This window comes from Dipteris shenzhenensis, chromosome 15 (assembly GCF_047967505.1).
Source record: "Dipteris shenzhenensis isolate YYH24624 ecotype China chromosome 15, Dip_SZ_1.0, whole genome shotgun sequence".
Taxonomy (NCBI): Eukaryota; Viridiplantae; Streptophyta; class Polypodiopsida; order Gleicheniales; family Dipteridaceae; genus Dipteris; species Dipteris shenzhenensis.
The window spans coordinates 51914418-51941027 of record NC_141610.1 but is presented as its reverse complement, the minus strand read 5'-3'; the positions used below and the strand labels follow the sequence as shown (position 1 = coordinate 51941027).

The window sequence follows — 26610 nt, the reverse complement described above, 5'->3', positions numbered from 1 at the left end:
CACATTCTTGAAGATATGCATGGGATCAAGCAGGTGATTGATCTTGAGGTGGGACCAATATGGTAAATGATAAAAGATGGAGTATCTAAACAAAATCTAAACAAAAGCTAGTGTTAGCAGCGGGCAATGTTTATTTCCATTCAATATAGCACAATATAGTTACAAACCCTTACCGGCTCATGCCAAGTGGTGGAGGAGTCATGGATCCGTTCCAAATTCTCATCCAATCTCCTGCAATGAGTGACTGCGGGGGGACTTCATTCCAAGGGGCGACATATATATCTAGGATGATCAGGTTGGAGAAATCGATGGCGATTCTCATAGATGACCTTATTCAATGCGTCTACCCGTGAGGCAACTAGCAAAGGACCACAAACAAGACATGCATGGTAACCCGATGTAGTGAGACCTGAACAATAAATGCAATTAAGAGTTCAAGGTGGGTTTAAGGTGCCACATTGATTGCCTACTCATAAATAAAAGTGCAATGCTTACCTGAACACTCGCCATAGCCTGGGAAGTCATGCATCATCCACATCAAGACTGCTTTGCAATTGAAGTCTCGTAACGAGGGAGGCCTGCTCACATCATGTACCTTGATACCTCTCCAAAGTATCTCTAGCTCGTCAATCAAAGGCTCCAAATAAACATCAGGATTTTTGACTTTATGTTTCTCTGGAATTAGAAGGTATAACATAACATGTCTTTTCTTAATCGCCATAAAGGGTGGAAGATTATAATTCATCAATATCACTGGCCATACACTGTAAGAGGTTCTTTTGAGACCAAATGGGTTCACACCGTCCATACCCATACCAAGTATAAAGCTCCTAGGTTCTTCCTTGAAGCTTGGCCATGTGTTGGACTCCAATATGCTTCCACGTAGGAGTCTCTGTGGGAGTTCTCCACTTGCCATTGGTTGATCGATGGGAGGAATGCCATGACATGAGCTCTGCAATGGATTTGCACTTAAACATATGTTGGATGTGAGGGATTATGGGAAAATGTCGCAAAACCTTATGAGGCACATCCAAATTTTTAAGATCGACTCTATATCTTGCCTCTCCACAAGTAGGACACTCTCTTGCATCCTTATGTGGTCCATGAAACAGAACGCAATCGGTGACGCATGCATGGATGCGCTTATAATCTAATCCTCCAAGAGAGGTCACATGTTGCCTTGCCATATCTCTTGAGGTCGGTAATTTATTCTCCCTTGGAAGCATTTAACACAATAGCCTACACGTGAAGACCATAAATGAGAAAAAGCATTCGAGTAATTGACCCACTAGCATAATTCACCATGTTTGCAAAATAGACTTTAAAGCTTACTTGAGTAATGCATTCAAACTTGCATTGCTCCATCCATAGATGGTCTGCAAGTTTAATAACTCAAGGGAGGCACGTAGAACAGAGAATGTGCACCCCTCAAACAGTGGAGTCGATGGTGCGGTAAAAAGATTCTCCTAGTCCATGCTATCATCCCTACCTAAGGATTGATGGACATATAAATCCCACACCATATCATCAAACACCTCCTCCTCCACGGCCTCATGAGGTGATGGCGGAGGGCTACTATCACCACCACTCCATGCATTCGTAACAGTCCCTCCTTAAGATCCTACCTCATATCGCCAACGCTTCGCCTCCTCACGACGAGCATAGGGCAACATATGTGGGTGTGGCACTGCATCATGTATCAAATTAAAATGGGATCATAACTCAAACACATGAACACCCATGTGTATCTCAATCAATCTTAACTCTTTAACACTTACCATGTTTACGGTTGCATCTCATTCTCCATACTTTGAGACGTGATTGAGTGTAATTCTGTATGCACAATACATGTTTCCTCGACATCGATCACACATACATTTGAATTTTTGCTCCAACCACATTTCACGATGGTGGATACGGAGGGATTCATCCTCATTGGAGCTACTTATTGAAGATGAAAACATCCTACATATAAATAACCCAAAAAATTTGTTCTTGGATGAGTTGTAAATGTCAAAACTCTATGGAACGTCTAAAAGTGTGTCTATAGGTGCATCTAAAATGTAATTTAGATGCGTTGATAGACGCGCAATTAGACGCGTTGACTGCGAGCTGATTTTTGAACCTACTTTTAGCGTGCTTGCTTTCTTCACATACTTTTAACTCGCGCAGCTTGCTTTCCTATTAACAAAGATAGCTCTGAGCATCCACACTTATCTCCAAGCACCCACACTAGTCTCCAGGCTTACACAATCATCCCTAAGCTTACAAGAGAAGAGGGTGAACAAGGAGAAGAAGAAAGAGAAGCAGAGGGTGAACAAGGAAGAGAAGAAAGAGAAGCAACTTTGAAGAAGGACAAGAAGCTTCCATACCTCTATTCAAGGTAAGTCTTTTGACGGTTGGTCTTCTTTGGAAGTTGCTCTCTTTGGATTCATCCTTTGTCGTATGCAGGTCAAACGGATGTTTTTTGTACTAGTGTGGTCGGGCACATGTCCTTTTCAAATTCTTAAAAAAAGGCATTTGTCGGAGCGCGTCTATAAACGCGTCTAACAATGCATTTATGGACGCGTCTATTTGGGAAAACAGATTGTCGCGTTTATAGATGCGCTGATAGACGCACCTATACACGTGCTCTGACAGTCTTTGTTGTGTTTTCCTTCTCTTTCCCCTTTCTTTTCCTTCCCCTTTTCCTTCCCCTTCCACTTCTACTTCCAAGAAAATTATTGCATATTGAATGATGGAAATAAGTGATTGCATGAATGAAGAAAGGGAATCCATGAATGATGGAAAGAGATTGGATGATTGAAGAAAGGGATTGCATGAATGATGGAAATGAAAAGCATGATTGAAGAAAGGGATTGCATTCGTGAGAAAATAAGGGATTGCGTTCTCTTTTTCTCTCCTTTCTCCTCTCTTTCCTTCTCTTTTCTCCTCTCTTTTTCTCTCTTATCTCCTTTCTTTTTTCTCCTCTCTTTTCCTCTCTTATCTCCTCTCTTTCGTTCTCTACACTTCTCTGACCATCTTTGCTCTTTGTGGTGTTTTAAAATGGGTCTCAAATGCTTGTGCTATTAATAGGCGGCCTCCTCTGATGTATTGGGTTACTTGAATAATTGAGACTAGCTCTTGTTTTATTAACAAGGTCATTCAACATTGGTGTAAGCACAATGGAAGTCATTTACGATTCCAATGTTATGTAACTTTTTGGCCCATTTTAAAAGCTAGTAGAAGTTAAATTTTTTTGGCCCATTTTGAATGCTATTGTTTATAAAATAAGAAATGGCAATTGTGATTCCATTTCTTGCCATTTGTAACATAATAACTGGCATTTTGTATGTTACTTTATTTCCATTTTCAACATGAAATCTTGCAAATTTTAAGTCATCTTTTGCCATTTCGAATATAATAAGTGATAATTTTTATGTTACCTTTTGCTATTTCAAACATAACTTGTATGTCACCTTTTGCCATTTCGTTCACAGGTGGTCTCAAATGTAGTGTCATTTCATGCATTAAAAATTGCACAAATATATGGTACTTTTGGTTGCCATTTCAATAATGGAAATGGCAAAACTATATGGCACTTTTAGTTCCTATTTCATACATAAAAATGGCAGAATATATGGCACTTTTGGTTGCCATTTTAGACATCTAAATAGCAAAAATATATGGCACTTTTGGTTGCCATTTTGCATGTGGAAATGGCAATACTATATGGCATTTTTGGTTGTCATTTCATACATAAAAATGGCAAAATATATGGCACTTTTGGTTGCCATTTAAGACATAAAATGGCAAAAATATATGGCACTTTTGGTTGCCATTTTGCATGTGCAAATGGAAAGACTATATGGCACTTTTAGTTGCCATTTAATACGTAAAAATGGCAAAATATATGGCACTTTCGGTTGCCATTTTAGACACAAAAATGGCAGAAATATATGGCACTCTTGGTTGCCATTTTGTATGTGGAAACGGCAGGCGACATGGTCTAGACTAATCGATTTCTGTCCATTTCTATGCTAGCAATGACAGCCCTAATCCATTTCTATTTAATTTACAAAGAATGCGATACCTCTTATTTTGAATAGGTGGGGAATCGGGATTCCTCTTGTCTCGCGCTCATGCTAGCCATGACAGTCCTAATCCATTTCTATCGCACAAAAAACGAGATGTTTCTTATTTTGAATAGGTCGGGATACCTCTTTGGCCTTAGACGCTTTGGTATAATTCCAATTTTCTTCCGTGTTCATTTTCTTTGAAGACATGCAAGTGAGCGTGCTGTTACCGACTAGGTAATTTGTTTTGAGCGCCATGCAAGAATCTCCTTCCTGTTACCACTGGCACAGAATACAAGGCTTTCTTAGAGGCCCATCTTTTCGTAGTCGATTGCCTATTTAAGAACAATGGCTTCGTTTCAACAGGTCCGTCACTCCAGACTTGAGGCGTAGAAATAACCCTGCGCCAGACTTGAGGGCTCTTAGACCGTGTGCAACTTTGGATGTTGATTGTGCTCTAGCCTCTTGTTCGCTGGTTTGTTCCAAAACCAAGCGAGACTCCAGCTCACAGACGCTCCAGTTCTCTTTGCCGTTCTTAACATGAATCGAGAAGACCTTCCTGTGCGTTTGCGAAGTGATCGTTGCATAATCCCTTCAACGGACCATCCTGATCTGCCTTTTGATGGTGATCTCTTGCCAGCGCCCTGCCGTTACATAGTTCCTTCAAAGAACAGCACGCGTCCTTTTGTCCAAGAAAGAGATACGCAATGCATCGTGGACCATTTCAATGCGCAGGCGCCGAAAGCCAGCGCTAGAGCTCAAGATTTGGAGCCCAGAGAAGGCTTGCAATTGAGAAGATTCCACAATTGGGTCAAGAACTCTCTCATACGTACGTATACAAATCGACGTGACCGAGTTCTGGATCTTGCGTGTGGGAGGGGCGGAGACCTAATCAAGTGGGAGAAAGCAGGCATCGAATACTATGTAGGAGCTGACATTTCGAGCAACGCGCTGGAGTATGCCAGACAACGGTACGAAAGAGACATTTCTGACTATATGAGGGTGTTGGCCTTCCCAGCACGCCTTATTTGTGCCGATTGCTTCGACGACTCATTCCGCGACGCTCTGAGAGATCATCCACGCTTTGACGTGTGCAGCTGTCAGTTCGCGTTGCAGTATGCATGGTCATGTGAAGGACGAGCGCGTGACGCTCTAAACAACGTAGCCACTTTGCTAAAGCCAGGAGGGTTCTTCATCGGGACCGTGCCGGACGCCACTGCGATAATAGATAGGCTGCAAGACACAGCGAGCCACGAGTTCGGCAACCATATTTACAAGGTCAAGATGGAACCTGGCTTCTCATGTAAACAATTTCACAGCTCGTTGTCTCCACCATTCGGCGTTAGGTTTGACTTTTATTTGCAAGGTATAATAGATCATTTACGCGAATGGCTTCTCCCATTCTATCAACTCAAAGATTTGGCAATGGAATATGGCTTGGATTTGTTGTCGAGCCAAGGCTTTCATGACGTATTACGTGAGAAACTAAACGAAGGAGAGACCGTAGAAGATTTCATGCTGCAGCTGGGAGGCGGCGGAGGTAGCATGTCCGCTGTAGAATGGGAATGTTCCTCCCTATACAGGACATTTGTGTTCCAGAAAAGGGCTCGTGTCACTAGAAATAGATGGTGAGAGTGTCCAAAGCTTCAACTACGCAGGATTTGCGTCTATAGTGGTTGCCTCATTTTTTATAAGCGTCTATAGTCATTTGGTATCATTCATGCTCCTTGGTTCCCATTGAAAGCTTGTATTTCATACTTTAAACTCCGTGTGACAAGTGATCACTATCACACACTCTTTTTTATCATCATGACAAGGGAGTTTCTTCTCAAGCTAATCTAGCTAGATTCTACTTAACCTTTGAAGTTTTAATGTACTTTAACGTTCAATTATGTGTAGCTAGTGTATTGTTTGTAACATCCTCTCAACATTGCCAGGCATTAAACCATGGTCACATCTCATGGGCTCCATTGCTAATCTAGCTAGATTCTACGAACGCTTCAGACTTTTAACGTGCTTCAATGTTCAATTATAGTGTTGCTAGTGTATTGTTTGTAACACCCTCTCAACATTGCCATACATACATTAAACTATGGTCACATCTTATGGGTTCCATGAGACTCCGAGACATGGTAATCAACAAGTTAGTGCAATGGAGAAGCATTAATATTCATAGCTAAGAGGGTTAGGTTCTACATAGCATACACAAAAACAATGCATAACGAAAGTGTACACAAGGGTTAGTTTGAAAAGGCATACTTTTTATGACGAGCGAGATCCATACATAATGATCAAAGTAGTTTTGAATTAGGAGTTTTAAGAAAAATTTCTTACCCTAGTTAGGATTATAAGTAGTATATATGAAGGATGAAGGATCTTTCTTAGTGGGTGAGACTAGAACTTGAGGCTACAAGGAAGTCATCTTCCTCTTTGTGCACTGTACTTTCACTAAAGCCCATGGGTTAGTGTGCAATGTAACCTCTCTCTCTCTCTCTCTCTCTCTCTCTCTCTCTCTCTCTCTCTCTCTCAATGGTGAATCATACATGGTGAATCTAGAGAAATTTACAATCAAATGAGGTGAAACACACTTTATAGATTTTTTCCACACATTTATTTATTGTCACCACACATTAAATGGACTTATCGCATGTTGCCACATGTTTCACATACCTGAGGAGATTTACCTAAGAAATGTGCGAGGTAACATAGAAATACTGCGTGATGTCTTAGTAATTAAGTATTATAGTGACTATATATGTAATACACATACTCTTGAATGGATTGACACTCTTGTGCAAATGGTAGCTCCTCCTCTAGATCTGTTACACTCCACCAAACTAAATAAAAATGATGGGTCTAGTTGTGAAATTAATTTCTTACTTATTTTAAGGTATATATTAATGAGTCCTTCACATAAGGATGACCAAATGCTTCATAGTTTGAGTATTACCAAACTTGGTCTAGGAGTTACCAGCCTTTTTTGGCTTCTTGGATAATTATATTAGAAGATTTGTTTAATGCTTCTTCTGTAGTTTCCTGTATATGTATATCTCATAATCCGTGGTTACCAATTCTTTGTGTCTTGAAAGTGGTATCTCTAGTATGATTACGTGTAATCTCTATTTGGTCTAATGTATGATTTGTTTTATTATTGCTTGAAGTATTCTAGTGAAAGGTTTTTTCTATGGATTAAGCTACACAAGTTTGTGCATCAAACGAGAAATTATAAAAAGTGACATATAGGTCCATCAAAACTAGTATCATTTTTTTAAATTAAAATTGTCATTTTTTGATTGGAATTTAATTGAGATTCTTTTATGGATGTGGATTAAGCACATAGCCTGCTTAATTCTTCCAAACACATCCTACTACCCGCAGGACTAGCAGATCCGCTCCAAAGAGTAGCTAGGCAACAATCAAACACGTGAAACGTTCGAAGACAATAAGCAAGAGAGAAGCATTGAAAGCCAACAGAATGTTGATCCCCAAACACAGTATTAGATAAAGTGGGACAAAAGTTGCATTTTGGGAATTTTGAAATTGGGTGGATTTCATTAAAATTGGGAAAGGCTTCATTAAATTTGGGAAATTTTCCATTGATTGTGGGAATTTTACCAATATTGAATAAGCTAATATTTGGAATTCCAATGATTATGAAAAACTTCATTGGTTGTGAAACAGTTCATTGCATATAAAAACCGGAATAAAGCATTTGTGGCAGGGTTTGAAAATCATGTATTTGGTGGTGTTAATAAACACCGTCTAGGGACAACATGTATATTTTACTTGAGGTGATAATAAACACAGTTGGTGGTGTTAACAAACACCATGCATAGTGAGTTCCACTAGAAACAAAGCAGTTGTTAGTGAAGGTCAGCTTCTGAAAATTATCATATTAATAATATGCAAATACCCATTGACAAGATAACAACAATTGAGAAACATCACATGAGAACACACCTTACAATGGAAGTTTGGGAGATTAAGAGGGAGAAAATCGACACCATTTTCTATGCTCTGATACCAAGCAAGCTCTCCTGTGCTTTGATACATACGCTCTGTGGAATCTTGATCTTCTTGGGTCTATTTATGGATTTTGATGTCCATGACCAGACAATTGCATCAATACACTCCCATACCGGTGGATCCAACCTATTCTCTACCCAATACTTGTTCTAGCAATCAACATAGGCATCTGCATCACTGAGCCCCTTTCTCTTAACTGATGGTGCCCAATATTGGATTAATAATTTCTTGAAATTAGGAGAAGCAGCATCCATCTCGGCACTTGATATGGCAACCCCAAGCCATATGGGGTATATAAGATCTGATGGCCTCACCAAGACGAAGTCACCTTGCTTAACATCCACCATTGGTCTAAACTCTTCCCTCGGCTTACCTTTTAGAGGCCCACAATAGTGATCATTCCATTCCTCATAGCCTTGGAAATCATTAATGCAAGCATCTATATCATCCTCCTCATCAGGAGATTGTGTTCTTGGCCAAAACTCTCTGTACACTCCTATCTCTGAGATGTTTTCCTATTCGAGCTCACCGATCATGGTTTTCCAATAGTCTATCACTGGCCTAATGTAGGACTCATAGGATGCATTCTTTCCACTTGCACATCTCTCCCAAAACTTAATGTAATCCTTTATCCTTGATATTACTTGCAAATGATCTCTCACAAATGCAGCCATTGGCAATATATATGGACAACCTATTGGCAATAATGATCGACCCTCACTATCTTTCTTCCATAGCTCAATTCCCCCTTCAATGGGCATCCAATTCGGTGATTTTGGATGCACCTTGTACTGCATCATTGGTCTGTCACCTTGCATGTAAAATCGAAATTGTAATGGCTTTGCATGTCCAACTAGCATTTCTTGCCCATCACATAGGTAGCCATCCACATAATCCTTGAAGTTAGGAACCCCTGTAAGAACAAATGGTGTCGGTGAAGATGATGTACATTTTTTGAATGTATCCATCAGATGCGGGAAAGTGAATGTTTGTCCCACCCGCAAGCTCTCAGAAAACCTGCTGAACATTTCATCAATGTCCTCATGTGTGTGCCCTACCATCAAGAAGCCCAATTGAACTGTCTTGAAAATGCCCCTTGCTACAAGAAGAGAAAGGTATGCAAACAAGTATCTATTTTTGTTCTCAGACCCACAATTATCTAGTTGGAGTAGTAAGTTCTCTGGCAACTTTTGGAATGGTGGCTCAATAGCAACACTCTCCTCTAAAGAGGGTGGGTTTTCTCTTGTATTTGATGGAAAAAAATTCATACATGTGTCTGTAGCCCTTGCAATGGAAATTGTCATGGCCTCCGTGACAGACTTCGGGTCACTTTCCGATACAGTTTCTAGATTTGCATCTGTGATCGTGACATCTACATTTTGAGACAAGCTAGCTCCACTTGTGGAAACATGTGCACCTTTAGAACTGTAATGGGAGTCCAAAGCGTTTCTTGAACATAGAGCATTCAAAAGGCGAGCATTGCTTCTAGGAATCCCATTGGTAGCAAGGTCTCCAAGGTCATGCATATCCATCCTCTCGAGGTTGCGCAAACAAATTGAGAGCAATCCAATTGTTAGGTTGGGGTCAGATGGCCACAAACCATTGAGGGTGAAGTGTCCATAATGACCGTTTCCATGCCCATGGGTAATCATTCCAATGAGTGAAACTTATAATTGCCATGCAGAATCGGTGTCCTTGGACCTCACCTGAAGTCTTGGAATTGCCGTCTTTTTTTGGTCCATCTTATCATGGATTATGCATACATACTTTTTTGGATCCATCTCAGAGTACCTACGCCATGCATAGTATAAGTTCCTACAACTTTGTTGCTATATCATATGCATCTTTCTCTCTTCCATCAGCGAATTGCGCTCATCTTGACTTTTTGTGGTTGCCAATTGAGCCTTGATCCAGCTGCACAAGCTACATTTAGAGAATTCACTCGTCTTAGCAAGGGCTACATTTTTTAAGTTTGATTTCCAAATCCTGCCAAATGTGGATGTGGATAGGCTTTGATAACCACATCCAGGATAGGAGCTGCCCCAAAAGTTCTTCCTTAGATTCATTAAGAGATCTCGCTCTGCATGTTGGCAACACCTACTCCCACAACAATCAATGGAAGAAACCTGCTGCACCGAATCTAGTGACATTTTGTACATTGGTGTTGGAGGCTCTCTTTGTTTAGGCACCCTGTTAATGAAAGTGTACCTTCTTTTCTTTGATGTTGGATCATCCCTTTTCAACATTTAATCATTGACCAACTCATCTATACTAGCAACATGGTCCATGGGCACATATTGTTGCAATGGGCTTCCTTCAAGTAAGGTAATCTGGTTGATGGGCCACTTTACTAGGTTGAGAGAGCCGACATCTTGCATAGAAGACCCTAAGTCACTTCCTCTAATTTATTCTTTCTTTTCAATACCCACACCAATGCAATCGTTACCCAATAGGTCAAAGTTTATAGAGTCTCCCGGGAAAACATATAAGATCACACCTTCCCCCATGGTCTTTGTTTTGCTCTCATCCCATAAGACAACTTTTTTCTCTTTCCAAGATTCACGAATGAAATTGTCAGTTTCCAATGAAGCATTGCCTCAACATAAGGTCTCTTAGGCTCACTTGGTGCAGCTTCTTTAGTTACCACATCATCTAAAGAATCACCAACATGTTTTAGAGAGCCCTTAGGCCACTTGACAACGCTCCAAATTGCCTCACCAACAAGCACTGCATCCATAGTGGGAAATGGCAAGAGCATTTCACTATTGATAGACTTCTCCACTATCACTGATACATTTTTTGTCCCAATCTTCACACCACTACAGTAGGCCTCCAGATCTATTGCACACACTCCACCAATTCCAACCACTTCATTCCCCACCATCATCATGACCTTGTCCCCGCTTCTGATAGCCATCCTCTGTCATTACGATTACGGAGAATTAAGTATGAACAAATTACAACCAAAGAATTTCATAAGACCATCAAACATGTCAATCTAGAGGGGAAGAATGGCATTAGTGCAAATCTCTAGAATGCATGAATGAGTCTATACAAAATTTTCATGAAAGCATGAATTATTTCCCTAAAAATTTTAGCAATTTCATAAAACTTTTTCTAAAGCATAAATTATTTTCACCATCTTTGAAAAGGGGAATGGCACCAGTGCCATTCTCCCCATGCATTGACTTGAGAAAAACATTTGTCTTCATAAGAGGAGAACAGACTAGTGCCATTTTTCCTTTGGAAGACAAAATTTTGACTTGGGACTTTGCCTTGGGAGAATGCCAATGGTGCCATGCTCCCTTTGCAAAGCCAAAATTTTATATTAGGACATTGCAATGGGAGAATGGCACTGGTGCCATTCTCCCTTTATGAAGGCAAACTTTGAATCAAGACATTGCATTGGGAGACTGGCACTGGTGCCATTTTCCCTTTGCAAAGCCAAGATTCTGAATCGTGACATTGCAATGGGAGAATGGCACTAGTGCCATACTGTCTTTGTGAAGTAGAAATTTTCAATCACGACATTGCATGGGGAGAATGGCACAGCCAAAGTTTTGAGTCGGGACATTGCAACAGGAGAATGGCAGTGGTGCAAATTTAAAATTTAAAATTTTTGGCTTTGTAATAGGAAAGTGGAGAATGGAACTAGTTCCATTCTGCCATTGGAAAATGGAGAATGGCACTAGTGCCATTCTCCCAATGGAATGTCCTGATTCAAAATTTTGGCTTCACAAAGGTAGAATGGCACCGGTGCCATTCTCCCATTGGAATTAGTGGAATGTCAATCTATAGGTTTAGTTTGTCTAGATTACCACTAGCGAAGAATGGCAGTGATGCCAATCTCATGCTGGCAACTACATAATGACACTGAGATCATCAAACTCACATGTGGAATGGAATCAGACACCACTCTCCTATGATCACAGTCTCCGCTCTGTAGAGTTCATATGGATTTGTGTCAATCTCTGTGGAGAATGGCAGTGGTGCTAATCTCATACCATGACCTGAAAACATGCACAAGGAATCCTAAACTCACATGTGCATTTGCACTTTTACCATTATCCTACTGTAGCCAATAAAATTAGTGGAATGTCAATCTACAGGTTTAGTTTGCCTAGATTACCACTAGCGGAGAATGGCAGTGATGCCAATCTCATGCTGGCACCTACATAATGACACTGAGATCATCAAACTCACATGTGGAATGGAATAGGACACTACTCTCTTATGATCACTGGAATACCCCTCCTAGAATAGTAGGGTAAACATTTGTACAAGTGGAGAATGGCAGTGGTGCCAATCTCTTATTAGGCCCTAAGAAATGGCATTGAGAAGCCTAAACTCACATGTGTAGAGATCATATGGATCTGTGTCAATATCTATGGAGAATGCCACCAGTGGAGAATGGCAGTGGTGCCAATCTCATACCATGACCTGAAAACATGCACTTTTGCCATTATCCTACTGTGCATTCTTCTATGCAGTGATCACTGTCTCCACTGTGTAGAGATCATATGGAATCCTAAACTCACATTTGGATTGGCACTTTTGCCATTATCCAACTGCAGCCAATAAAATTAGTGGAATGTCAATCTATAGGTTCAGTTTGTCTAGATTACCACTAGCGGAGAATGGCAGTGATGCCAATCTCATGCTTGCCCTAAGAAATGGCATTGAGAATCATAAACTCACATGTGCATTCTTCTATGTAGTGATCACTGTCTCCACTGTGTAGAGATCATATGGAATTGTGTCAATCTCTATGGAGAATGGCAGTGGTGCCAATCTCATACCATGAACTGAAAACATGCACAAGGAATTCTAAACTCACATGTGCATTGGCACTTTTGCCATTATCCTACTGCAGCCAATAAAATTAGTGGAATATAGGTTCAGTTTGTCTAGATTACCACTAGTGGAGAATGGCAGTGATGCCAATCTAAACTCACATGTGCATTGACACTTTTTCCACTATCCTACTGCAACCAATAAAATTAGTGGAATATAGGTTCAGTTTGTCTAGATTACCACTAGCGGAGAATGGCAGTGATGCCAATCTAAACTCACATGTGCATTGGCACTTTTTCCACTATCCTACTGCAGCCAATAAAATTAGTGGAATATAGGTTCAGTTTGTCTAGATTACCACTAGCGGAGAATGGCGGTGATGCCATTCTCCCAATGGAATGTCCTGATTCAAAATTTTGGCTTCACAAAGGTAGAATGGCAGCGGTGCCATTCTCCCATTGGAATTAATGGAATGTCAATCTATAGGTTTAGTTTGTCTAGATTACCACTAGCGGAGAATGGCAGTGATGCCAATCTCATGATGGCAACTACATAATGACACTGAGATCATCAAACTCACATGTGGAATGGAATCAGACACCACTCTCCTATGATCACAGTCTCTGCTCTATAGAGTTCATATGGATTTGTGTCAATCTCTGTGGAGAATGGCAGTGGTGCCAATCTCATACCATGACCTGAAAACATGCACAAGGAATCCTAAACTCACATGTGCATTTGCACTTTTGCCATTATCCTACTGTAGCCAATAAAATTAGTGGAATGTCAATCTACAGGTTTAGTTTGCCTAGATTACCACTAGCGGAGAATGGCAGTGACGCCAATCTCATGCTAGGACCTACATAATGACACTGAGATCATCAAACTCACATGTGCCATTTTGACTCTGTGAAGCCAAAACTTTGAATCTAGGAGATTGGCACTAGTGCCATTTCCCCTTTGCATAGCCAAGATTTGATTCGGGAAATCACAATGGGAGAATGGCACTAGTGCCATTCCCCCTTTGCAAAGCCAACGTTTTGAATTGGGACATTGCAATGGGAGAATGGAAGTGGAGCAAATTTAGAAATTTTTAGCTTTGCAAAATGGGGAGATTGGAGGATGGCAGTAGTGCCATTCTCCCATTGCAACACCAGAACTTGAGACCATAGACTTTGTGTGTGTGTGTGTGTGTGTGTGTGTGTGTGTGTGTGTGTGTGTGTGTGTGTGTGTGTGTGTGAACGTGGTATTCATTTGAAACCATACATTATTTTACTTCCATTTATTCATATATGTGGTAAAGTTGATCGATATTACTTTATGAAACCTAGCTCGTTATGTGAGTTTATCCACGTTAGTTTGGTTATGCTAGGTTGGTTAAGTTGCAAATTTTTATGTTAGAGTATGTTTTTCTTGATCAAGGTCCAAGTGATGTAAAATTTTAAGGTATAGATTGAATTAGTTGATGAGAATGTGATTTTTCTCCATGTTAAAAAAATTGTAATCATGCTCATCATTAGATCACAAGCTATGGATTTTTTTAAAGGAAGATGAGAATAGGTTAAATAAAAGGTGTGAGGACAATGTAAAAAAGGAAGAAAATGAGTGTGGACAATGTAAAATAGAAATAAAAGAAATGCATACGTTAAAATATGTTAAATGAAAGAAATAAAATAAATGTTAGATATGTCCCAATTCCTCCATTAGTTGGCTAATTGATGTTTATACTAAAAAGCAACTTGAAAAGCATATACTAAAAACTTTGAAACAGATCGTCTATCACAAAATAGGAATTGCCTTCATTTATCAATGATGTTAACATCAATGAAAGCTTTGTTGGGAAATTCTTTGTAGCCACTAATGGCTTTGTACTTCTTTTGAGTGTGTGCTTGTTTGATCTTAAGGTTTAGCATATCTACTTTACTGTTATAATAGAGAATAAATATGGGATCATTATGATGTCTAAGATCAGGTGTGTGATTTGGCTTTATAATACTCATGTTTTCCAAGTTATGACCACATGGTGGTTCACAAAATAAGGAGTGTGATTTGGCTTTAAGATACTCATCTTTTCAAGTTAAGATCACGTGTTTGTTGTACAACTAGTGTGATTTGGTTCTATGATACTCATTACTACATTATTCAAAAAAGGCAATTGCTAGAGAACATGGAAGCAACATATACTTCGATAATGACAAGTATCTCGATAATCGATGTAGCTTTAAGGTGTGCTTACAACTCAACGAGCTTGCCGGTGATAAAAGATAGCATGTACACTCTTGCACATAAAAATAAGTGCTTCCAAGCTCTGATTGGAAAAAAGTGCTTCCCTAGAAATGTGTCAAGACTTATCAAAGGATTACATGTTGAGCATGTGCTGCTTAGAATGCAGATGCAAGGAATAGGAAATTGCCAAAGAAAGTCTTGCAAGTATTTACTTGGAAAACATCTTAAGGCACTTTAGTGCAGGTTCAGTTTTTAGTTGCTCAAGCTTCGTCCCTATGGTGAAAGCCTTGCTATTCAAATAATGTGTCTCTCAATTAGAACTCTCTATGAAGGTGCTTCCAAGATAATAAAAAAGCAAGGAGCTATGAAAAACTATAACAAAGAGCTCTCAAGTAATAGGACCTCCAACAACTTGAGCTATACAAAGAAAGACTATGTAGTGTGAAAGGATCTTGATAGATACTTCCAAAACTTGAAAGAAATCACAAACTAAGGCATTCTTACAATTTTTAAAGAGTTATAAAACTTGAATAAAAGTAACAGCAAAGGGATCGCAATAATGGCAAATTATAGGCTAGGCAATTTTGACGAAAAGCAAAAGCTTGAAGTAAAAAATTGTTGAATCTGTTTTTTAACGAAAAGCAAAAGGTTAGAAAGGTAAAAAATTGAAATACCCTAATACCTTCTCTGTCATGATTGCGCTCGTTGCCCTATGTTGATCGACCTTTCTCTCGTGGGGATTTGTGCTCTCGTGAGCCGCTCTCGTGAGCAATGACATGCCTTGCTACTTCTCTTGCGCCAACGTCCCACAGAAAGCTACGCCGTCATATCAATTGGATCGATCGGTCAATGAGCTGTGCCACTTGAGCCATATGGTCCGTGCTTTTGGAGATCGAGTCTTCAACACTTGAGCTCTTCAAGGTACTCTCCCGCCCGAGCTCTTCATCTTGCACAATTTTCGTTCGGAACATCTTGCATGGAGGCAACCAAACAACGGGAGCTTTGCCTCCTCAGATCAGCCGCCTAAGCAAAGAGACGATGAAGAAGAAGAAGACGGTAGAAAAAACGCTTGTTACTCACTCTCATTCTCATTCTCGTTCTCGTTCTCGTTCTCACTCTCGTTCTCTCATTCAACCGGTTCTTTCAAGTCCTTCAACCACCTCTTTGGTCACAAAAATCTCAGTGGTAAAATCCCACAAGAGGACTTCACAAAGTCACCGGCCTCAAAAGGGACTTCACAAAGTCGATTCTGCCCCTGCCTCTGAGAGCTATGGTGAGTAAAACTTTGAGACTCCTTTCCAATTCTGCTAAATGGAAATGAGTTGTTTGGAATGAATAGAAAGTGAATGAGGGAAAGGCATCAATTGAAATGAGAGAAAAGGTCTTGATTTGTCTGAAATGTAGATTGAAAGTTAAAAGTGATAGTTTGAAACTACTAAATAATTCAAATTTTGAAATATAGCTCTTCCCACCATTGTTCCCTTTTGAATTTTGGATATATAGAGTGGCACTTATGCCATTCTCTCCAAATTTAAATTCAAATTCAAATTCATATTGATATTTTTAATTTCAATTTGTATTTCAAATTGAAATTATTCTGTTTGAAATTGTATTTCAAATCCGAAATTCTAGTTTTCAAATTTTGATTTCAATCTCAAATTTGATTTTCATGATTGAATGGCAAGTTTTGACTTCAATCTCAAATTTGATTTTCATGATTGAATGGCAAATTTAGAGATTGAAATTCTAATTTAAAATGGAGAATGGCACCAGTGCCATTCTCCAAGACCTCATAAGAAGTCCTTGAGAGTGGCACTAGTGCCAATATCCCTTCAGATAAATAAAATTTTGAGATATGGCTCTTCCCGCCATTGTTCCCTTTTGAATTTTGCATCAATCTCTATGGAGAATGGCAGTGGTGCCAATCTCATACCATGACCTGAAAACATGCACAAGGAATCCTAAACTCACATGTGCATTGGCACTTTTGCCATTATCCTACTGCCATTCTCTGCTAGTGGTAATGTGCATTCTTCTATGTAGTGATCACTGTCTCCCCTATGTGAAGATAATACGGAGAATGCCACCAATGGAGAATGGCAGTGGTGCCAATCTCATACCATGACCTGAAAACATGCACAAGGAATCCTAAACTCACATGTGCATTGGCACTTCTGCCATTATCCTACTGTAGCCAATAAAATTAGTGGAATGTCAATCTATAGGTTTAGTTTGTCTAGATTACCACTAGCGGAGAATGGCAGTGATGCCAATCTCATGCTTGCCCTAAGAAATGGCATTGAGAATCATAAACTCACATGTGCATTCTTCTATGTAGTGATCACTATCTCCGCTGTGTAGATCATATGGAATTGTGTTAATCTCTGTGGAGAATGGCAGTGGTGCCAATCTCATACCATGAACTAAAAATATGCACAAGGAATTCTAAACTCACATGTGCATTGGCACTTTTGCTATTATCCTACTGCAGCCAATAAAATTATTGGACCACTAGTGGAGAATGGCAGTGATGCCAATCTAAACTCACATGTGCATTGGCACTTTTGCCATTATCCTATTGTAGCCAATAAAATTAGTGTTATGTCAATCTATAGGTTCAGTTTGTCTAGATTACCACTAGCGGAGAATGGCAGTGATGCCAATCTAATGCTGGTAACTACATAATGACACTGAGATCATGAAACTTACATGTGGAATGGAATAGGACACCACTCTCCTATGATCACTAGAATACCCCTCCTAGAATAGTAGGGTAAACATTTGTACAAGTGGAGAATGGCAGTGGTGCCAATCTCTTATTAGGCCCTAATAAATGGCAGTGGTGCCAATCTCTTATAAGGCCCTAATAAATGGCAGTGGAGAATGGTAGTGGTGCCAATCTCTTATTAGGCCCTAATAAATGGCAGTGGTGCCAATCTCATACCATGAACTGAAAACATGCACAAGGAATTCTAAACTCACATGTGCATTGGCACTTTTGCTATTATCCTACTGCAGCCAATAAAATTATTGGACCACTAGTGGAGAATGGCAGTGATGCCAATCTAAACTCACATGTGCATTGGCACTTTTGCCACTGTCCTACTGCAGCCAATAAAATTAGTGGAATGTCAATCTATAGGTTCAGTTTGTCTAGATTACCACTAGCGGAGAATGGCAGTGATGCCAATCTCATGCTGGCAACTACATAATGACACTGAGATCATCAAACTCACATGTGCATTCTTCTATGTAGTGATCACTGTCTCCGCTGTGTAGAGATCATATGGAATTGTGTCAATCTCTATGGAGAATGCCACCAGTGGAGAATGGCAGTGGTGCCAATCTCATACCATGACCTAAAAACATGCACAAGGAATCCTAAACTCACATGTGCATTGGCACTTTTGCCACTATCCTACTGCAGCCAATAAAATTAGTGGAATGTCAATCTATAGGTTCAGTTTGTCTAGATTACCACTAGCGGAGAATGGCAGTGATGCCAATCTCATGATGTCAACTACATAATGACATTGAGATCATCAAACTCACATGTGGAATGGAATAGGACACCACTCTCTTATGATCACTGGAATACCCCTCCTAGAATAATAAGGTAAACATTTGTACAAGTGGAGAATGGTAGTGGTGCCAATCTCTTATTAGGCCCTAAGAAATGGCATTGAGAAGCCTAAACTCACATCTGTAGAGATCATATGGATTTGTGTTAATATCTATGGAGAATGCCACCAATGGAGAATGGCAGTGGTGCCAATCTCATACCATGATCTGAAAACATGCACTTTTGCCATTATCCTACTGTGCATTCTTCTATGCAGTGATCATTGTCTCCGCTGTGTCGAGATCATATGGAATCCTAAACTCACATTTGGATTGGCACTTTTGCCATTATCCAACTACAGCTAATAAAATTAGTGGATTGTCAATCTATAGGTTTAGTTTGTCTAGATTACCACTAGCAGAGAATGGCAGTGATGCCAATCTCATGCTTGCCCTAAGAAATGGCATTGAGAATCATAAACTCACATGTGCATTCTTCTATGTAGTGATCACTGTCTCCGCTGTGTAGAGATCATATGGAATTGTGTCAATGTCTAAGATCATCAAACTCACATGTAGAATGTAATAGGACACCACTCTCCTATGGTCACTGGAATACCCCTCCCAGAATAGTAGGGTAAACATTTGTACAAGTGGAGAATGGTAGTGGTGCCAATCTCTTATTAGGCCCTAATAAATGGCATTGAGAAGCCTAAACTCACATGTGTATTCTTCTATGTAGTGATCACTGTCTCCGCTGTGTAGAGATCATATGGATTTGTGTCAATCTCTGTGGATAATGCGATCAGTGAAGAATGGTAGTGGTGCCAATCTCATACCATGACCTGAAAACATGCACAAGGAATCCTAAACTCACATGTGCATTGGCACTACCACTAGTGGAGAATGGCAGTGATGCCAATCTCATGCTGGCAACTATATAATGAGAATGAGATCATCAAACTCACATGTGCATTGAAACTTTTGCCATTATCCTACTATAGCTAATAAATATAGTGGAATGTCAATCTACAGGTTTAGTTTGTCTAGATTACCACTACTGGAGAATGATAGTGATGCAAATCTCATGCTGGCAAATACATAATGACACTAAGACCATCAAACTCACATGTGCATTCTTCTATGTAGTGATCACTGTCTCCACTATGTAGATATCATATGGAATTGTGTCAATCTCTATGGAGAATGCCACCAGTTGAGAATGGCAGTGGTGCCAATCTCATATCAAGACCTTAAAAATGGCACAAGGAATCCTAAACTCACATGTGCATTGGCACTTTTTCCATTATACTACTACAGCCAATAGAATTTGTGGAATGTCAATCTACAAGTTTAGTTTATCTAGACTGCCACCAGTGGAGAATTGAAGTGATGCCAATCTCATGCAGGCAACTACATAATGACACTGAGATCCTGAAACTCACATGTGGATTGGAATCGGGAAACATTATCCTATGATCCTTGGAATACGCCTCCTAGAATATTAGGGTAAACATTTATACATGCGGAGAATGGCAGTGGTGCCAATCGCTTATTCGGCCCTAGAAAATGGCACTGTGAACCCTAAACTTAGAATAGTAGGGTAAACTTAGAAAATGGCACTGTGGTAAACTTAGAATGGAATCGGACACCACTCTCCTATGATCACTGGAATACCCCTCCTAGGATAGTAGGGTAAACATTTGTACAAGTGGAGAATGGCAGTGGTGCCAATATCTTATTAGGCTTTAAGAAATGGCATTGGGAAAGCCTAAACTCACATGTGCAATCTTCTATGTAGTGATGACCTGAAAACATGCACAAGGAATCCTAAACTCACATGTGCATTGGCACTTTTGCCATTATCCTACTGACATTCCCCGCTAGTGGTAATGTGCATTATTCTATGTAGTGATCACTGTCTCCGCTGTGTAGAGATCATATAGAATTGTGTCAATCTCTGTGGAGAATGCCACCAGTGGAGAATGGCAGTGGTTCCAATCTCATACCATGACCTGAAAACATGCACAAGGAATCCTAAACTCACGTGCATTGGCACTTTTGCCATTATCCTACTGCAGCCAATAAAATTAGTGGAATGTCAATCTATAGGTTCAGTTTGTCTAGATTACCACTAGCGGAGAATGGCAATGATGCCAATCTCATGCTGGCAACTACATAATGACACTGAGATCATGAAACTCACATGTGGAATGGAATAGGACACCACTCTTCTATGATCACTGGAATACCCCTACTAGAATAGTACGGTAAACATTTATACAAGTGGAGAATGGCAGTGGTGCCAATCTCTTATTAGGCCCTAAGAAATGGCATTGAGAAGCCTAAACTCACATGTGCAGAGATCATATGGAATTGTGTCAATCTCTGTGGAGAATGCCAACAGTGCAGAATGGCAGTGGTGTCAATCTCATACCATGACCTAAAAACATGCACAAGGAATCCTAAAGTCACATGTGCATTCTTCTATGTAGTGATCATTGTCTCCATTGTGTAGAGATCATATGGAATTGCGTCAATCTCTTATTAGGCCCTGAAGCCTACACTCACATGTGCAGAGATCATATGGATTTGTGTCAATCTCTGTGGAGGAGAATGGCAGTGGCGCCAATCTCATACCATGACCTGAAAACATGCATAAGTAATCCTAAACTCAAATGTGCATTCTTCTATGTAGTGATCACTATCTCCGCTATGTAGAGATCATATGGAATTGTGTCAATCTCTATGGAGAATGCCACCAGTGGAGAATTTCAGTGGTACCAATCTCATATCATGACCTGAAAACATGCACAAGGCAACCTAAGCTCACATGTGCATTGGCACTTTTGCCACTATCCTACTGCAGCCAATAAAATTAGTGGAATGTCAATCTATAGGTTCAGTTTGTCTAGATTACCACTAGCGGAGAATGGTAGTGATGCCAATCTCATGATGTCAACTACATAATGACACTAAGATCATCAAACTCACATGTGGAATGGAATAGGAGAGCAATCTACTATGATCACTGGAATGCCACCAGTGGAGAATGGCAGTGGTGCCAATCTCTTACCATGACCTGAAAACATGCACAAGGAATCCTAAACTCACATGTGCATTAGCACTTTTGCCACTATCCTACTGCAGCCAATAAAGTTAGTGGAATGTCAATCTATAGGTTCAGTTTGTCTAGATTACCACTAGAGTGGTAGTGATGCCACTCTACTATGATCACTAGAATGCCACCAGTGGAGAATGGCAGTGGTGCCAATCTCATACAATGACCTGAAAACATGCACCAGGAATCCTAATCTCACATGTGCATTGGCACTTTTGCCACTATCCTACTGCAGCCAATAAAATTAGTGGAATGTCAATCTATAGGTTCAGTTTGTCTAGATTACCACTAGCGGAGAATGGCAGTGATGCCAATCTCATGCTGGACACTACATAATGACACTGAGATCATCAAACTCACATGTGGAATGGAATAGGACACCACTCTACTATGATCACTGGAATGCCACCAGTGGAGAATGGCAGTGGTGCCAATCTCATACCATGACCTGAAAACATGCACAAGTAATCCTAAACTCACATGTGCATTGGCACTTTTGCCACTATTCTACTGCAGCCAATAAAATTAGTGGAATGTCAATCTATAGGTTCAGGTTATCTAGATTACCACTAGCGGAGAATGGCAGTGATGCCAATCTCATGCTGGCAACTACATAATGACACTGACATCATCAAACTCACATGTGGAATGGAATAGGACACCACTCTACTATGATCACTGGAATGCCACCAGTGGAGAATGGTAGTGGTGCCAATCTCATACCATGACCTGAAAACATGCACAAGGAATCCTAAACTCACATGTGCATTGGCACTTTTGCCACTATCCTACTGCAGCCAATAAAATTAGTGGAATGTCAATCTATAGGTTCAGTTTGTCTAGATTACCACTAGCGGAGAATGGCAGTGATGCCAATCACAAGGAATCCTAAACTCACATGTGCAGAGATCATATGGAATTGCGTGAATCTCTGTGGAGAATGCCACCAGTGGAGAATGGCAGTAGTGCCAATCTCATACCGTGACCTGAAAACATGCACAAGGAATCCTAAACTCACATGTGCATTGGCACTTTTGCCATTATCCTACTGCAGCCAATAAAATTAGTGGAATGTCAGTCTATAGGCTCAGTTTGTCTAGATTACCACTAGTGGAGAATAGCAGTGATGCCAATCTCCTGCTGGCAACTACATAATGACACTGAGATCATCAAACTCACATGTGGAATGGAATAGGACACCAGTCTACCATGATCACTGGAATGCCACCAGTGGAGAATGCAAGTGGTGCCAATCTCATACCATGACCTGAAAACATGCACAAGGAATCCTAAACTCACATGTGCATTGGCACTTTTGCCACTATCCTACTGCAGCCAATAAAATTAGTGGAATGTCAATCTATAGGTTCAGTTTGTCTAGATTACCACTAGCGGAGAATGGCAGTGATGCCAATCTCATGATGTCAACTACATAATGACACTAAGATCATCAAACTCAGATGTGGAATGGAATAGGACACCAATCTACTATGATCACTGGAATGCCACCAGTGGAGAATGGCAGTGGTGCCAATCTCATACCATGACCTAAAAACATGCACAAGGAATCCTAATCTCACATGTGAATTGGCACTTTTGCCACTATCCTACTGCAGCCAATAAAATTAGTGGAATGTCAATCTATAGGTTCAATTTGTCTAGATTACCACTAGAGTGGTAGTGATGCCACTCTACTATGATCACTGGAATGCCACCAGTGGAGAAGCGGCAGTGGTGCCAATCTCATACCATGACCTGAAAGCATGCACAAGGAATCCTAATCTCACATGTGCATTGGCACTTTTGCCACTATCCTATTGCAGCCAATAAAATTAGTGGAATGTCAATCTAAAGGTTCAGTTTGTCTAGATTACCACTAGCGGAGAATGGCAGTGATGCCAATCTCATGCTGGCAACTACATAATGACACTGAGATCATCAAACTCACATGTGGAATGGAATAGGACACCACTCTACTATGATCACTGGAATGCCACTAGTGGAGAATGGCAGTGGTGCCAATCTCATACCATGACCTGAAAACATGCACAAGTAATCCTAAACTCACATGTGCATTGGCACTTTTGCCACTATTCTACTGCAGCCAATAAAATTAGTGGAATGTCAATCTATAGGTTCAGTTTATCTAGATTACCACTAGCCGAGAATAGCAGTGATGCCAATCTTATGCTGGCAACTACATAATGACACTGACATCATCAAACTCACATGTGGAATGGAATAGGACACCACTCTACTATGATCACTGGAATGCCACCAGTGGAGAATGGCAATGGTGCCAATCTCATACCATGACCTGAAAACATGCACAAGGAATCCTAAACTCACATGTGCATTGGCACTTTTGCCACTATCCTACTACAGCCAATAAAATTAGTGGAATGTCAATCTATAGGTTCAGTTTGTCTAGATTACCACTAGCGGAGAATGGCAGTGATGCCAATCACAAGGAATCCTAAACTCAGATGTGCAGAGATCATATGGAATTGTGTCAATCTCTGTGGAGATTGCCACCAGTGGAGAATGGCAGTAGTGCCAATCTCATACCATGACCTAAAAACATGCACAAGGAATCCTAAACTCACATGTGCATTGGCACTTTTGCCATTATCCTACTGCAGCCAATAAAATTAGTGGAATGTCAATCTATAGGCTCAGTTTGTCTAGATTACCACTAGCGGAGAATGGCAGTGATGCCAATCTCATGCTGGCAACTACATAATGACACTGAGATCATCAAACTCACATGTGGAATGGAATAGGACACCACTCTACTATGATCACTAGAATGCCACCAGTGGAGAACGGCAATGGTGCCAATCTCATACCATGACCTGAAAACATGCACAAGGAATCCTGAACTCACATGTGCATTGGCACTTTTGCCACTATCCTTCTGCAACCAATAAAATTAGTGGAATGTCAATCTATAGGTTCAGTTTGTCTAGATTACCACTAGCGGAGAATGGTAGTGATGCCAATCTCATGATGTCAACTACATAATGAAACTGAGATCATCAAACTCACATGTGGAATGGAATTTACACCACTCTCTTATGATCACTGGAATACCCCTCCTAGAATAGTAGGGTAAACATTTGTACCAGTGGAGAATGGCAGTGGTCAATCTCTTATTTGGCCCTAAGAAATGGCATTGAGAAGCCTAAACTCACATGTGCAGAGATCATATGGAATTGTGTCAATATCTATGGAGAATGCCACCAGTGGAGAATGGCAGTGGTGCCAATCTCATATCATGCATGTCACCACCGACTACCATGTCACCACCGACTGCCACGTCAGTTGACATGTCATCATTGCCACATCAGCTGCCATGTCATTGCTTCCACGTCAACATTGCCACATCACCTTGCTGACATCATCTGTGCCACCTCAGCAGTCCAGTTAGCACTGACCCTCTGTAGGCACAGCAGGCACACTGTGCACACACTGCATGTGCACACTCCTGCCACCTCAGCACAGAGCTTCACAGGCACACCTCTTGCTAAGCATAGTGCCACATCATCACGGCATGTGACTCACATTGATACATCATCATTGAGCACCATTTGCACTCCTTTTGCCCCTCCACCAGATCAAGTCATATCTCTTGATCTAGGAAGAATTTGAGGGTGCTCCAAAAAGGAAAGTCGCTCGCTTTTTTGTGCTCTATGTGCTCGTCACATCATGTGCACATTTCAGCGCAAGTTACACTCACATATGAGCCTCGCTGACAAAACCACTTCCTTCACGCACATTTGCCTCTACATCAATGCATCTGAACCAGCACTTAAAAAGAGCAAAAGAAAAGGAATTATTTGCTCTTCTTTTATCGATCGATGGTTGGTTTAGATCTAGATTAGAGTAGACTAGATCGCCATAGAGGGGATGCTTTGAATTCCCCAAGTTGCCAATCTAAGCCATGCCCGAAATTCTCGACTAGTACCTACTCGGAGTCAGTCCATACGCTCACATCTAATTTCACATCATTACATTACCTGAAACCTTACGTTCATCAGTTCAGTGAGCAGAGTTCAGAGTTCAGAGGCATTGCAGATTGATTCAGTGGGCAGATAGCATTTGATTTCACACACACATGCCACCATTGTAAAGCCTATTCGGCTATCTCATGGCATCATGCACATCATTTTCAGCGTTGTAAAGCCTCTTGGCTATTCTCGGCATCATTGCCACAAGCCTTGTAGCACAGATCAGATTTTATATACTGCAGTTCTATCTTCACCGATGGTACAGAGATTTCACTTGGCATTACAGAGATTTTCAGGACACTTTTTGAGTACATTTTTTTACACCATGTCGACTAGCAACCTCAATCTGGAGGCATCTGCTAAGTTAGATAACTCCAATTATGGTACATGGAAATACCGAATGGAGACCATTCTTGTGCTTCAGGACAAATGGGAGTATGTCGATGGGTCTACACCTAGACCATTGGCCGATCCAGCCACCAGTAGCTCTACTCCATCTGTTGTCACAGCACCAGCAACGGGATCTACATCGGGATCTACATCTACACAAACAGTTTCCGCACCAGTAGCAGATCCTGCCATTGCCCGAGCTCAAGCAGAATGGGATAAGAAAGACAAGTATGCCTATCACCTGATCAAGCAGAATGTGCAAGATGTCATGCTAGGACAACTCAACACAGTCAAGACATCAAAAGAAGCATGGGATATGTTCGCAGCTCTTTGCAAGTCCAAGAACACATCTAGGATTCTCACCCTGAGAAACAACGAGAGTCTCCGCAATAGCAGTGAAACTGGTCATGCTTATGTACTCCACATC

General features: G+C 40.6%; 1 pseudogene; it reads left to right on the top strand.

Annotated features, from left to right (window-relative positions):
* Positions 1–4595: 4595 nt before the first annotated feature.
* Positions 4596–5687, top strand: LOC147893955 (mRNA cap guanine-N(7) methyltransferase 1 pseudogene; annotated as a pseudogene).
* The last annotated feature ends 20923 nt before the right edge of the window (positions 5688–26610 follow it).